This window comes from Microcaecilia unicolor, chromosome 10 (assembly GCF_901765095.1).
Source record: "Microcaecilia unicolor chromosome 10, aMicUni1.1, whole genome shotgun sequence".
Taxonomy (NCBI): Eukaryota; Metazoa; Chordata; class Amphibia; order Gymnophiona; family Siphonopidae; genus Microcaecilia; species Microcaecilia unicolor.
The window spans coordinates 58,886,945-58,901,982 of NC_044040.1; positions in this window are offsets into that span (position 1 = coordinate 58,886,945).

Below are 15,038 nucleotides of genomic sequence, written 5' to 3' on the forward strand. Positions count from 1 at the left end.
AAAACAGGGAAAGTATTGCCTTGCTGAAGGAAAACAAACATTTAAATCAAACTAATAACTCAGTTGTGGGGTTTGGAATTGTAGATTTTTCCTTTATTTTGGTGATTTGAATTCATGTGTTTGTGCACTCTCTGCTCTGAGTTCACATTTTCATAGTGCTAATTAACTTGGGTAAAAAGCAAACTCCACAGCCCCCTGCAGTCTGCAATGCTGCATGTTTTCTTCATAGTTTAGCCATACATTTCCAGAAAATGTGATTATGCAGTTGTGTTGATTTCTATTGATGGAATATATTAGGTATTAGTTTTATGCCAATCTTAACAAAGAGGATTAAGTGGCATAAAATTATTTGGCTCTAGAAAGCATTCCAATAAGACTGCAGTATGCCAAAGAACATTTAAGACATTCTGATTAACAATATTTCTATTTTCAGGAATGCTACTACCAATGAAAAATGCTAGTGCCAATAAAGATGTCACACCTGTGGGGCAACACTTTACAAAACCAGAACACTGTACCAGTGAGTTCATGGTAAGAATCCTAAAAGGGAGCTTTAAAACAATACAGGAACGTAAGACCTTTGAAGTCAGAATGATTAAATATTTTGACACCCACCAGGCAGGACTTAACAAAGATCTGGTTTTTCTAGCCCATTATAAACCTTAAACTTTTACTGCTTTGCCACCCTCCTGTCTCCATGCATATCTTCCTGTTCCTCATCCACCGGACTCCTCCTGTCTCTCACCTATCCACCCCCATCCTATTAGACTGTCACTGAAATGCTTTAATGTTTCACTTATATATAATGTCATCTACCAACATTTGCTTTTTTTCCGATCTGACGAAGAAGAGATCAGCCCGCAAATTCCTCAATCTGCACTTCCCCAGCTGTAAAGGACTAAAATACAAACTGTTACATGCCACTACCTTCTCCCACATGAGCACGCAACTGTGGAATGCATTACCTAAAGATTTGAAAACTATTGACGAAATAACCAACTTTCGAAAATCTATTGACGAAATAACCAACTTTCGAAAATCTCTAAAACTTACCTCTTCAACAAGGCCTACAAAGAAAACCCATAACCCACTTAAATACTTCACCAACCCAACCAGTTATGACAATCTACCCTCTATACTTACCCAACTAACTCTTGTCTATTCCCCCACCTAATCTTGATACATCACTAATTGTATCTGATATCCTGTAGTGTCAATGCCATAACAAGACTCTGTAAGCCACATTGAGCCTGCAAATAGGTGGGAAAATGTGGGATATAAATGCAGCAAAATAAATAAATAAATAAATAAATACAAATATATAGTTTCCTCTTATTCTAGGAATGAAAGGAAAGAATCTCATGGAGTTAGAGCTATGGAATGCTGGTACAGAGAGTACCTGGGTCTAAAGAGAAACCACAAAAAAGTGGAGAACTCAATAGATCCCACGGTGCGTAAAGTGAAAAATAAAAAAGGTGGGAATATGAGCCAGGCTATCCAAAGAATGGAACCAAATTATGTTTAAAAGAACAAAGTTTAATAATTTCCAAGTCAATAATGATATAATAATACATAAAAAATGACTCGACACAACGTTGTGTTTCGGCCAAACAGGCCTACATCAGGAGTCTATAAACATAAACAAACAAATTAAAAATAAACAAACAGTGAAACATATAATAAAAAATATGATGATAATAATATACAACAATAACATTTTTTATATATACTAAAAGAGGAACATTTATAAAATATCCAAAAAATATAAATACAAAGAATGAATTGCTATTAGCAAAGAAATATATAAATAATTTGAAAACTATACATCTATCAAATGATATGTCAAACAAACATACTGAAGAAAAGAGCATTAGATAAAAAGAGGCAAAGGGAATTGCAAAATAATGAAATCAGGCAACAAATTGGAATATCTACATATATGTACATGGGAATTAATGAAAAAATGAAAAACTAACCTTGTTGGTCAAATCAGAGGAAAAAAGATTCCAAAAATCTTACAGATAACATCTAAAAATGGTCTGTAGAAAACAGAAAAAGGTCGTATATTAATGAATATGGTCATGTGAAGCAGTTGAAATATCATACCATTAAAGAAAAACCCAAGGAAAAAACAAAAAAAAGGTGAAAGAAAAAGGAAAAAGAAAAAGAAAAAAGTCACGAGACTTAACTATTAAGCCTGTTCCGACATTGTGCCAAAAGATCAACTAAAATAACAGAGATGGGTTAAAAGAGGTTAAAGAAAATAAACACACACTCCGTATTGTAAATAATAGCGAAAGGCTAACTGGGTGTCACTGGGCTGGTTAGTTTCCGAAAAAGAACATGTACCCCATGTTAGTAATAGAAGAGACCGCACGCAAATGAAACAAAAATACTCAACAGCGCAGATGCTGGAGGCGCGAACTACATATACTAAAAGGAAGACGAGATACTCGTATCTTGAAAAAGACTAACCGACAGCAGCGCTAGGGGCACGCACTACATGTGTTGAAGAGAGAGACATGAAACGCATACCTTGAAAAAGACCGTAGTGCAGGTAAACCGTCTGTCTATCGCGGCGATCTCAGTACTAAAATTGAAAGTGAAAGTGAGCTACGGGGCAATTCAAATAGACGGGAAGGCGCGAAAAACACGCGAAAAGCAACCGACACAAGAGTCAGCTGATTCAAAATCATGAAGTAGAGACGCTGTGTGACGTCTTATGCACGTAGAGTGGACGAAGATACGTAACTACGTGGCACTGAGGATATGTGAAGGCATATAGAAGTAAAATTAATTCATGTGCTAAAAAAAGGGGGCGAGATACATAACTATATGAATGTCAAAAAAAATGTATACATATAAGTAAGGCATGCATACTCATATGTATATATATATATATATATATATATATATATATATGAGAAAATGTATATATAAAAAAACTTGCAAATTAGATAAAGAGAGAATAATGAATAATGGAAAATAATAATAGGAAAAAAATATAATAAAAAAATATATTTAGTATGTAATAAAAAATTAGGGGAATACATCAAATAAAATAAAATAAAATAAATCCCATGTATATATAATATACTGCAAATCAAGACAAAGATTATAGTAAATGTAATATCTAGACGAAATGTAAGTTGTATCAGAATCAGTGCCAAAGATATCAAAGCAATGTATAAATGTACATGATACTGTAATATAAATTGATAAATATAGAATGTATAATTAACAAGACAATATGAAATCTATGCAATATAAATATATTTTGAAATAATGATGTAAAAATCCTTATTTATACTTGTACTAATGATACAGGGAACAGCTGGATTAAGAGAGTATTCAAACTATAAAAACGGGCGAAAATCTATCTCATTATTCAGGCCATAAGGGCTAATAGTATTCAGATTATAAATTAGCCTTTGTTCTTCCTGAAGTATAATTTTATCAAGGTCGCCTCCTCTCCATCTGCTGGTGAATACCTTAAACACCAAATACTTAATATCTGTTATAGTGTGGTTAGCCTCATGCCAGTGCTGAACTAAAGGTGCGGATTGAATATTCCTAGATATGCAGCTTCTATGTTCAATGATGCGTGTTTTAATAGATCTGATAGTCTTGCCAACATATAATAAAGAACATGGGCATTGAATAATGTAAATTACATGAGTAGTATTGCAATTTGATGAATGCTTCAGCATAAAAGTTTTATTAGTAATTGGATGAATGAAACAAGTAGTCTCCATACAGAGGTTGCACACACTGCACCGACCACATCTCCTATGTCCTAAGTGAAGGTTATCTAAAGGATCTCTTATGTCTGGCAAGGTAGAAGGGACTAAATGTTCTTTTAGATTTTTGTTTCTTGAGTATGCAATTATTAATTCTTTATTATTGAAACAGTCAAGACCCTCCAGAATGTGCCAATGTTTGCGTATGGATTTGGCAATGTGTTTGGACAAAAAAGAGTACTTGAGTGTACAAACAATATCTGGTTTTTTCTTTTGTCGGTTGGGTTGAAGAAGTTCTTCACGGTCCTGAGCTAAGGCTTTGGTGTAGCCTGCTTCAATATGTTTTTGAGGATACCCTCTAGCAGAGAATCTATTACCCATCGATGTTGCTTGTAGATTAAATTCATCAAAATCTGTGCATATCCTTCGAAGTCGGAGAAACTGACATAACGGAAGATTACTTTTCAATTTGGGGTTGTGATAGCTGGAGTAGTGTAGAAATGTATTCCGATCTGTAGGCTTCTTATAAATAGTTGTGTTGAATAGATAATCATCTTTCCGAATGATGAGATCCAGGAAATTGATCTGGTGATTATTATAGTCAGATTTAAATTTAAGATTGGGATCCTGAGCATTGATCCAATCAAAAAAAGAATGTAAAGTGTCTTCACTCCCCTGCCACAAAATAAAAATATCATCTATATATCGACGATAAATCTTGATATGTTCTTTAAAAGGATGTGATGTCAAGTATTGTTTCTCAAAATCTCCGACATAAAGATTGGCTATGTCGGGAGCCATACTTGAACCCATGGCTGTGCCTTTTATTTGTTGGTAATATTTTCTTTCAAATCCAAAATAATTTTGTGTGAGTGCAATTGTTGCACATGTCAAAATCAAATGATTAGGAATGCGTCTATGTGTGGATCTATTCTGTAATGTATTTTCAATGATTCTTAAAGCCTCAATCTGCGGGATGTTAGTGTATAGTGATTCTATGTCCATAGTAACGAGTATAGTGTCTATAAGTGATCCCTCATAATCTTGTAGGATATTGATCATGTGAGTAGTGTCTTGAATGAACGATGGTATTAACGGTACAAATGGCCTCAAAAAGAAATCTACGAATATGGACAAAGGTTCTAAAATTGAGCCGTTGCCTGAAATGATCGGTCTCCCTGGAGGGTTAGTGAGTGATTTATGTATTTTTGGCAATACATAAATGGTTGGAATGGTCGGATGTAAGACTTGTAAAAAGTCCTTCTCTTTTGATGTAATGAAACCCATCCTAGATGCAATATCGATAAGTTCTTTGATATCTTTTTGTATGTCCATCGTGGGATCCTTGTCCAAGGGTACATAGAACTCACGATCATCAAGTTGCCTCTTGATTTCGTTAATATAATCGGTTCTGTTCATGACCACAATACCTCCACCTTTATCGGCGGGCTTGATGACAATATCATGGTTATTTGCTAACTCTCTGATAACCTGATGCTCAGTGGTGCTAATATTGTAGTGACGTGGTTTTGTATTCCTTTCAAATTTCTTAATGTCTTTTTCTACACATGAATTAAACGCTGTTATCAGAGGATGTGTTTGACCTGGAGGTATCCATGTTGATGTTTTCTTGACCACAGATATGTCCTGGTAAGGGGTTGTTGATTTAGAAAAAGACTGTATAATTTGTAATTTACGTTGGAATTTAAAAAGGTCAATACGCGTATTGAAAGCGTTGTATCCAGTTGTAGGGACAAATGATAACCCTTTCTTAAGAATGCCTTCTTCAATCCGTGTTAGATGATGTTTTGATAAATTAAAGATAGGAGTAGATTCTTCTAATATCGGTTGTGAAACCGATTGTTGGATGGATCTCTGTATGGGAACCGCTGGGGTGGACCCAGTCTTCCCCTGCTTCTGCCTCTTCCTCTTCCTCTTTGGAGCGACCTGTTTGAAGGCATTCTCTGTGGTGCAAAATTGTTGTCCTTCTTCCAAAGTTCTTCTAAAAAAAGGTCCGTTTGGGATGCTGATTGGAGTACTTGTCGTCGTGTGGGGGAGGTCTCACGTACTGATGAATGTCTGGAGTGGCACGGAAGATGGGATCGAGAAAAAGGACTACCCAAAGGGGAGGTATAAAGGTCACCAGAGTCACTCCTAATTCGCTTATGTCTATGTTCAATTGGATGATGTTCAGTAACATCTGCGGATGGAATGTGTCTGATGTTAGTATGTGACCTTGGACCATATGTGTTTTTGAACTTATTGTTATTGGTGATATATGGCCTAGCCTTAGAGAATAGATATACTGAACCCTTTTTGTAATCTAACTCATCTCTTCTAAATTTACTATTTTTGATTTCTTTCGTGTCGTTCCTAAACTTGGCTATTTTGCTATCAACCCCTTTCAGTACCTCATCATAATGAGGATCCTGAATATGTAAAGCATCCAATTTTGTGACAAGCGTGTCCTTAAGGGTTTTACTTTTGGCCTGTGAAGCTTCTGCAATGAGGATCATAAGATCCAAACTGCATTTATTCAAAATGGCACACCACTTGTCCAAAAAATCCTGATTATCTAAAAACATTGTGGGTGCTTTTGAAATTCTAAGTCCTCTAGGTATACGCCTGGTTTTACAATAATTAAGCATGGTGAAAAAATGCAATTCGTTCCTAGTGATATTCTTCTTAATGTTCACAATATCCAGCCATTGCTGCATCACCGACAATTCAGGTGGCGGATGATGTTCCTCTTCTTGGTTCAATTGTTGTAAAAGTTGGTTTAAATGATCATCGCTGAAACTTAAAACATTGTTCCAGCTTTGGAATGCCATGGCAGAGTCCCGGTACTATAGTCTAAAGAGAAACCACAAAAAAGTGGAGAACTCAATAGATCCCACGGTGCGTAAAGTGAAAAATAAAAAAGGTGGGAATATGAGCCAGGCTATCCAAAGAATGGAACCAAATTATGTTTAAAAGAACAAAGTTTAATAATTTCCAAGTCAATAATGATATAATAATACATAAAAAATGACTCGACACAACGTTGTGTTTCGGCCAAACAGGCCTACATCAGGAGTCTATAAACATAAACAAACAAATTAAAAATAAACAAACAGTGAAACATATAATAAAAAATATGATGATAATAATATACAACAATAACATTTTTTATATATACTAAAAGAGGAACATTTATAAAATATCCAAAAAATATAAATACAAAGAATGAATTGCTATTAGCAAAGAAATATATAAATAATTTGAAAACTATACATCTATCAAATGATATGTCAAACAAACATACTGAAGAAAAGAGCATTAGATAAAAAGAGGCAAAGGGAATTGCAAAATAATGAAATCAGGCAACAAATTGGAATATCTACATATATGTACATGGGAATTAATGAAAAAATGAAAAACTAACCTTGTTGGTCAAATCAGAGGAAAAAAGATTCCAAAAATCTTACAGATAACATCTAAAAATGGTCTGTAGAAAACAGAAAAAGGTCGTATATTAATGAATATGGTCATGTGAAGCAGTTGAAATATCATACCATTAAAGAAAAACCCAAGGAAAAAACAAAAAAAAGGTGAAAGAAAAAGGAAAAAGAAAAAGAAAAAAGTCACGAGACTTAACTATTAAGCCTGTTCCGACATTGTGCCAAAAGATCAACTAAAATAACAGAGATGGGTTAAAAGAGGTTAAAGAAAATAAACACACACTCCGTATTGTAAATAATAGCGAAAGGCTAACTGGGTGTCACTGGGCTGGTTAGTTTCCGAAAAAGAACATGTACCCCATGTTAGTAATAGAAGAGACCGCACGCAAATGAAACAAAAATACTCAACAGCGCAGATGCTGGAGGCGCGAACTACATATACTAAAAGGAAGACGAGATACTCGTATCTTGAAAAAGACTAACCGACAGCAGCGCTAGGGGCACGCACTACATGTGTTGAAGAGAGAGACATGAAACGCATACCTTGAAAAAGACCGTAGTGCAGGTAAACCGTCTGTCTATCGCGGCGATCTCAGTACTAAAATTGAAAGTGAAAGTGAGCTACGGGGCAATTCAAATAGACGGGAAGGCGCGAAAAACACGCGAAAAGCAACCGACACAAGAGTCAGCTGATTCAAAATCATGAAGTAGAGACGCTGTGTGACGTCTTATGCACGTAGAGTGGACGAAGATACGTAACTACGTGGCACTGAGGATATGTGAAGGCATATAGAAGTAAAATTAATTCATGTGCTAAAAAAAGGGGGCGAGATACATAACTATATGAATGTCAAAAAAAATGTATACATATAAGTAAGGCATGCATACTCATATGTATATATATATATATATATATATATATATATATATATATATATATATATGAGAAAATGTATATATAAAAAAACTTGCAAATTAGATAAAGAGAGAATAATGAATAATGGAAAATAATAATAGGAAAAAAATATAATAAAAAAATATATTTAGTATGTAATAAAAAATTAGGGGAATACATCAAATAAAATAAAATAAAATAAATCCCATGTATATATAATATACTGCAAATCAAGACAAAGATTATAGTAAATGTAATATCTAGACGAAATGTAAGTTGTATCAGAATCAGTGCCAAAGATATCAAAGCAATGTATAAATGTACATGATACTGTAATATAAATTGATAAATATAGAATGTATAATTAACAAGACAATATGAAATCTATGCAATATAAATATATTTTGAAATAATGATGTAAAAATCCTTATTTATACTTGTACTAATGATACAGGGAACAGCTGGATTAAGAGAGTATTCAAACTATAAAAACGGGCGAAAATCTATCTCATTATTCAGGCCATAAGGGCTAATAGTATTCAGATTATAAATTAGCCTTTGTTCTTCCTGAAGTATAATTTTATCAAGGTCGCCTCCTCTCCATCTGCTGGTGAATACCTTAAACACCAAATACTTAATATCTGTTATAGTGTGGTTAGCCTCATGCCAGTGCTGAACTAAAGGTGCGGATTGAATATTCCTAGATATGCAGCTTCTATGTTCAATGATGCGTGTTTTAATAGATCTGATAGTCTTGCCAACATATAATAAAGAACATGGGCATTGAATAATGTAAATTACATGAGTAGTATTGCAATTTGATGAATGCTTCAGCATAAAAGTTTTATTAGTAATTGGATGAATGAAACAAGTAGTCTCCATACAGAGGTTGCACACACTGCACCGACCACATCTCCTATGTCCTAAGTGAAGGTTATCTAAAGGATCTCTTATGTCTGGCAAGGTAGAAGGGACTAAATGTTCTTTTAGATTTTTGTTTCTTGAGTATGCAATTATTAATTCTTTATTATTGAAACAGTCAAGACCCTCCAGAATGTGCCAATGTTTGCGTATGGATTGGTCAGCTGCCCACTGTTATGCTACAGATTTGGCTAGCATGCTGGGTTAAGAGAACATTTCACCAGATCCAGAAGATGACCTCTCACAACCAGATCTACAATGCCATACCATGAAGATATCATGTGGTATTAACTTGGGAGCAACCTATGTCCCTGAACGGTTGCAAAAATGAGCTGGTCTCTGGGGGTGGTGCATGTGATACTTACATGATTAAAGGCATGTGAGTGTGATTACAAGCCTGCTAATCTGGAGCAAAGCCAGACTCTGACAATAGTCCAATATCTTTGCTTCTTGTTTTATTTGAATTCTGCTTCTGTTAGTGTTAAGATTGTAACTTTTAACTTCTATTACTATAGTTATTTGTGATTCTTTGTTCCAATATTAATGCATTAATATTGTCTCTAAGAATCAAGAGAGGGAAATATGTAGCATGATATGAATTCTGTACTCTAGATTCTGTACTCTAGATTGTTCCAGAACTTAGAACTTAATGTGTAGCATGATATGAGGAGTTTTCAGAGTTATTGATTTTGCTGGAATCAGATACAAATGTATATATATAAAATATACAGCTGCAAAGACTTATTGGAACAGTATCAGATAACCTGGCCTGACCATCACCCTCCCATGTTACAAAAGCTAGCCGGGTGGATACTTACAGTCAATCACCACATCTCCAAAGAATAAAATATGCATATTGACAGCAATCTCAGAGATTAGAGTTAACAAAAGACAGTGAAACTCCACCTAATCTGATAAAAAGAAGCCCACCTACTCTCAGACAATGACTCTTTAAATCCTGTCAAATATGGATGTGTATCTACCAGCAGATGTCCAGACAGAAAGTCTTATGATGTCATTAAACATCTCAAAACTAGATTGAACTAGTTTTCAGCTATCCTTGAGTTTTCATTGGATCAAATACACCCCACCTGACTTCAGCCTATGGTCCAACAAGAAAATATAAAAACCTTGGAAAATTCTCAGATCTCTCTCTGCCTCTTTGTCCTCTCTGCTGCTTCCTGATGGACCTTCACTGAATCTATGGGCCTTGCTGGACTTCACATACATCCAAGATAAGACTTTTTCCAGGCTCCAGCAACAATTCTGCAACAAAAGACTTATTTTCCAGCAAGGACCTCCTTCATGACTCCAAACAACAGCCTCCATCAAAGTGAGTTACCATTAATCCAGCCTAATTTATAATTCAGACTTTCTAATCTTGTAGCTCATTTCCCTTGTGTAAGATCCCTGAAAACTGCCTCTCTTTTTAACATAATTGCATTATCTGTATTGTAAATAAATATTGTAAAGTTAAATAGCTGGTCTTTTATGTTCTGAGCACATGTCCTTAAACCTTACAGTGCAGGTTAATGCAATTCCCCAAATGAAATATATCCTTTCATTCCCCTTTTCTTACATATTATTATTATTATTATTACACTGGAAGCCACAACAAGAACACAGCCAATAGAAAAATGTATCGCCTTTGGATCCTTGCAAGGGTCAGTGTGAGCTACATCCCATAGGGAGTCAGGTGCTATTGCCCTGCAGGGATCCAGAAGACACTGTGGGAGAAGAGCAGAAGCAGCTGCTAGCAAGGCATAGGGAGTTTAGGGTTGTTGTGAGAGAGAAGAAGATGGTAGAAGTGATTAAAGTGAATAAGACTAATGGCTTCCAATATAGGCAAATAACAATACTCATCTGCCTGTGTGATGTGGTAAGCAGGCACTATAGGATCTTCATGGAGTTATAGGGGAGCATAGATATTTTTGTACTCATTTTTTTATAGTAATAGGAATTCTGATGTGCATAAGCATATATATAGAAGCATACAGCCTTGTGCAATCAATCAATCAAAAATATTCTGAATGCAATAAAATATGTTTTACTCCCAAAAACAATGGAAGAGAAAAGTCATGCTAAATTGCAAAAATATTATTTCTTATATACTGCCTGCCAGCCTGAAAGCTACTGAAGCGATATACATTCAGATACAGCATATATTTTTTTTCCATCCCTGGAGGTCTCACAATCTAAGTCTGTGCCTGAGGCAATGGCATTAGGGTACAATATGAAGTAAATCATAAATATAACCAGATTAATTTAGAATATAGTGATTAAAAAAGAAAGTGCATGAATATTAGGTAAAGCAATTATTGGTCTGATTTTATTAAAAAGCATTTCGGTAGTCAAGGTGGAATAAAAACTAATTTGCAACTGGTTATAATGGGCTGGGAATCAGCTTTTACATTGTAGGAGAGTTAAACAGGTTGGAAATGTAACGCAATAAGGCAGAGGCTCACGGGGCTGATTGAGAAAATGAAATGAATTTCAATGAAATATGCAAGCAAGGCATTTCTTTATGAGGGACTTGTAAACAGAAGAGCAATATGCAGAATGTACCATATAAGAATAATTTATGCCACTATAGAAAGCAATAGCAGGTGATACATATGCCTTCTTGCATCAAGTCACAAGTCATTGTCTTACTTTATTGTGTACTGAATCAACACATATTTTGGTCTAACACTTGGGAAACTATACTTGAAGACCTTATGACCTCAAATCCACATTGATTCTCTTGTATAGTACCATAAAACAGGATTCACAGAGCCTTTAGAAACTATGGTTAGTATGCACAGATCCTAGCAGTATACACAGATGAAACAGAAAGAAACCTCTACACAGGAATAAACAAGAGATTAGAGGATAACACACTGACTTCCAGACGGGGATTGCCATGCAAACAGTTCTTTATTAAGGCACCAAGGCCCAGATGATCAAAAGCCCTGCGCTGTTCCAAACAGCGCCCTAAAATAGCGCCGGGACAGCGCAGGGCTTTTCTGCATCGATGATCAAAGATAATGCATGCAAATCTAAGCAGCGCTATTATCTTTGATCATCATGTTTAAAGTGCAGGAGAATTGTGCCGAGCATGCGCTCCGCACAATCCTCCCGCACTTGTTTGACAGGTCTGGGCTGTCAAAAGCCCAAACCTGTCAAACAGCCTGCCCCGAGGCCCGAACAACGAGGCCCCTCCCCAAACCCCCAGAAAAAGTCGTGGCCGCCGCCGGCCAAACCCTCTCCCACCCTCCCACCTAGCGACGGGGGTGGGGGGTGGGGGCTGGAGGATCGGTGGGTCTCCAGCCCCCGAAACCCCCAGAAATCATTGCTCCATCGACGGGGGGGGGGGGGGGGGGGGGGGGGGGGGAGGGGGCTGGAGGTCCGGTGGACTTCCAGCCCACCTCAAATCCTCCCCCAGCGTTGTCCTTAGATTCCCTGGTGGTCTGTGGTGTTGTGACACCCCCCTGGCCACGTCCCGGCCCCCCTACCTTGTGTTGGAGGAGGGACGCAGCCTGCCTGCCTCCCTCCTCTTCCAGTCAGTCGATGCCCAAAATGGCGGCGCTCTGCACCGCCCACTGCATCCTGGGATGCACTGGGTGGGGCTACAGACCATGTAAGGGAGCGATTCCAGGGGGTGTCACGACACCACGTACCACCAGGGAAGTTATGGACAATGCTGGGGGGAGGATTTGGGGTGGGCTGGGGACCCACCGGACCTCCAGCCCCCCCATCCCCCCGTTGATGGATCGACGATTTCTGGGGGTTTCGGGGGCTGGAGACCCACCGGACCTCCAGCCCCCCATTCGCGTTTGCCTTGGGAGGGAAGGGGGGCCTGCCAGCATTCAACTGCATGCTGGACAGGGCTCACCATTCCTCCCAATGATCCGCAAAATCTAACGCCAGCTCGGAGCTGGCGTTGATTTTGCTGCAGCCAGCGACCCAATCTTTGGCGCGCTGGTCGCTGATCATTGGGGATGAATGCGTTAAGCGCCAATTAGCATGCATTTGCAAGCTAATTGCGCTAGAAGCCCTGTTTAGCTTGCATTTGCATGCTACTTGCGCTGAGAGCCCTCGAGTGCGCTGTTTCAGGCGCTCGAGGGCTCTGATCATGGGTCGGCTGCAAACTCTGGCACTAGTATGGCGTTAACAGCCTCTAGCACCAGAGTTTGCTTTTGATCATGAGGGCCCAACAGAGGACCTGACACAGGGCTGTGTTTCGGTGGGTGTGCCTGCCTGCTTCAGGGGTGGTATACAGTACTCTCAGAGACTGCAAAGATATGTGTACTGCCTCAGGTAACACATGAACTAGATGAAACACCATCAGCTAAAGGGGTCTTTTGCACAACTTTCCCTAAAAGCTGAAATTAATCTCATCAGACTCAGCACTTTCCAAACAGGGAAGCAACAGGGAAGTCTGTTGAGACTGATTTTGGCTTTTGGGGAAAGATGTGCAAAAGACCTATTTAGCTGACAGGTGTTTCATCTGGTTCATGTGGAGGGGCATAATCGAACGGGGCGCCCAAGTTTTCCTGAGGGCGTCCTCACAGGACGTCCTCGGGAAGGGGCAGGGAAACCCATATTATTGAAACAAGATGGGCGTCCATCTTTTGTTTCAATAATACAGTCAGGGATACCCAAATCTTAACATTTAGGTTGACCTTAGAGATGGTCGTCCTTAGAGATGGTCGTCCCCGGTTTTCAGCGATAATGGAAACTGAGGACGCCCATCTCAGAAATGACCAAATTCAAGCCATTTGGTTGTGGGAGTAGCCAGCATTCGTAGTGCACTGGTCCCCCTCACAAGCCAGGACACCAACCGGGCACCCTAGGGGGCTCTGCAGTGGACTTCACAAATTGCTCCCAGATACATAACTCCCTTACCTTGTGTGCTGAGCCCCCCAAAACCCACAACTGTACACCACTACCATTACTACTACTACTACTACTTAGCATTTCTATAGCGCTACAAAGCGTACGCAGCGCTGCACAAACATAGAAGAAAGACAGTCCCTGCTCAAAGAGCTTACAATCTAGTAGACAAAAAATAAAGCAAACAAATCAATTAATGTGTAGAGGAAAGAGGAGAGGAGGGTAGGTGGAGGCGAGTGGATACAAGTGGTTACGAGTCAAAAGCAATGTTAAAGAGGTGGGCTTTCAATCTAGATTTAAAGATGGTCAAGGATGGGGCAAGACGTAGGGGCTCAGGAAGCCTATTCCAGGCATAGGGTGCAGCAAGACAGAAGGAGCGAAGCCTGGAGTTGGCAGTAGCGGAGAAGGGAACAGATAAGAAGGATTTATCCAGGGACGGAGTGTACGGGAAGGGGTGTAGGGAAGGACGAGTGTGGAGAGATACTGGGAAGCAGCAGAGTGAGTACATTTATAGTACACCCCTAAGGGGTGAAGGGTAGGGTTACCATATGGCTCCAGAAAAAGGAGGACGAATTGAGCCAGCCGGGTTTTACTTCCATTGCTTTGAAAGCAATGGAAGTAAAACCCGGCTGGCTCAATTACTTCCATTGAAAGCAATGGAAGTAAAACCCGGCTGGCTCAATCCGTCCTCCTTTTTCTGGAGCCATATGGTAACCCTAGGGGGCATCTACATGTGGGTACAGTGGGTTTGTGGTGGGTTTTGAAGGGCTCACAGTTACCACCACAAGTGTAACAGGTAGGGGGGGATGGGCCTGGGTCCGCCTGCCTGAAGTGCACTGCAGTAACCACTAAAACTTCTCCAGGGACCTGCATACTGCTGTGATGGAGCTGGGTATGACATTTCAGGCTGGCATAGAGGCTGCAAAAATATTTTTAAAGTTCTTTTTTAGGGTGGGAGGGGGTTAGTGACCACTGGGGGAGTAATGGGAGGTCATCCCCGATTCCCTCTGGTGGTCATCTGGTCAATTCGGGCACCTTTTTGAGGATTGGTTGCAAGAAAAAATGGACCAAGTAAAGTCAGCCAAGTGTTCATCAGGGACGCCCTTTTTTTCCCATTATCGGTCGAGGATGCCCATGTGTTAAGCACGCCCCAGTCCTGCCTTTGCT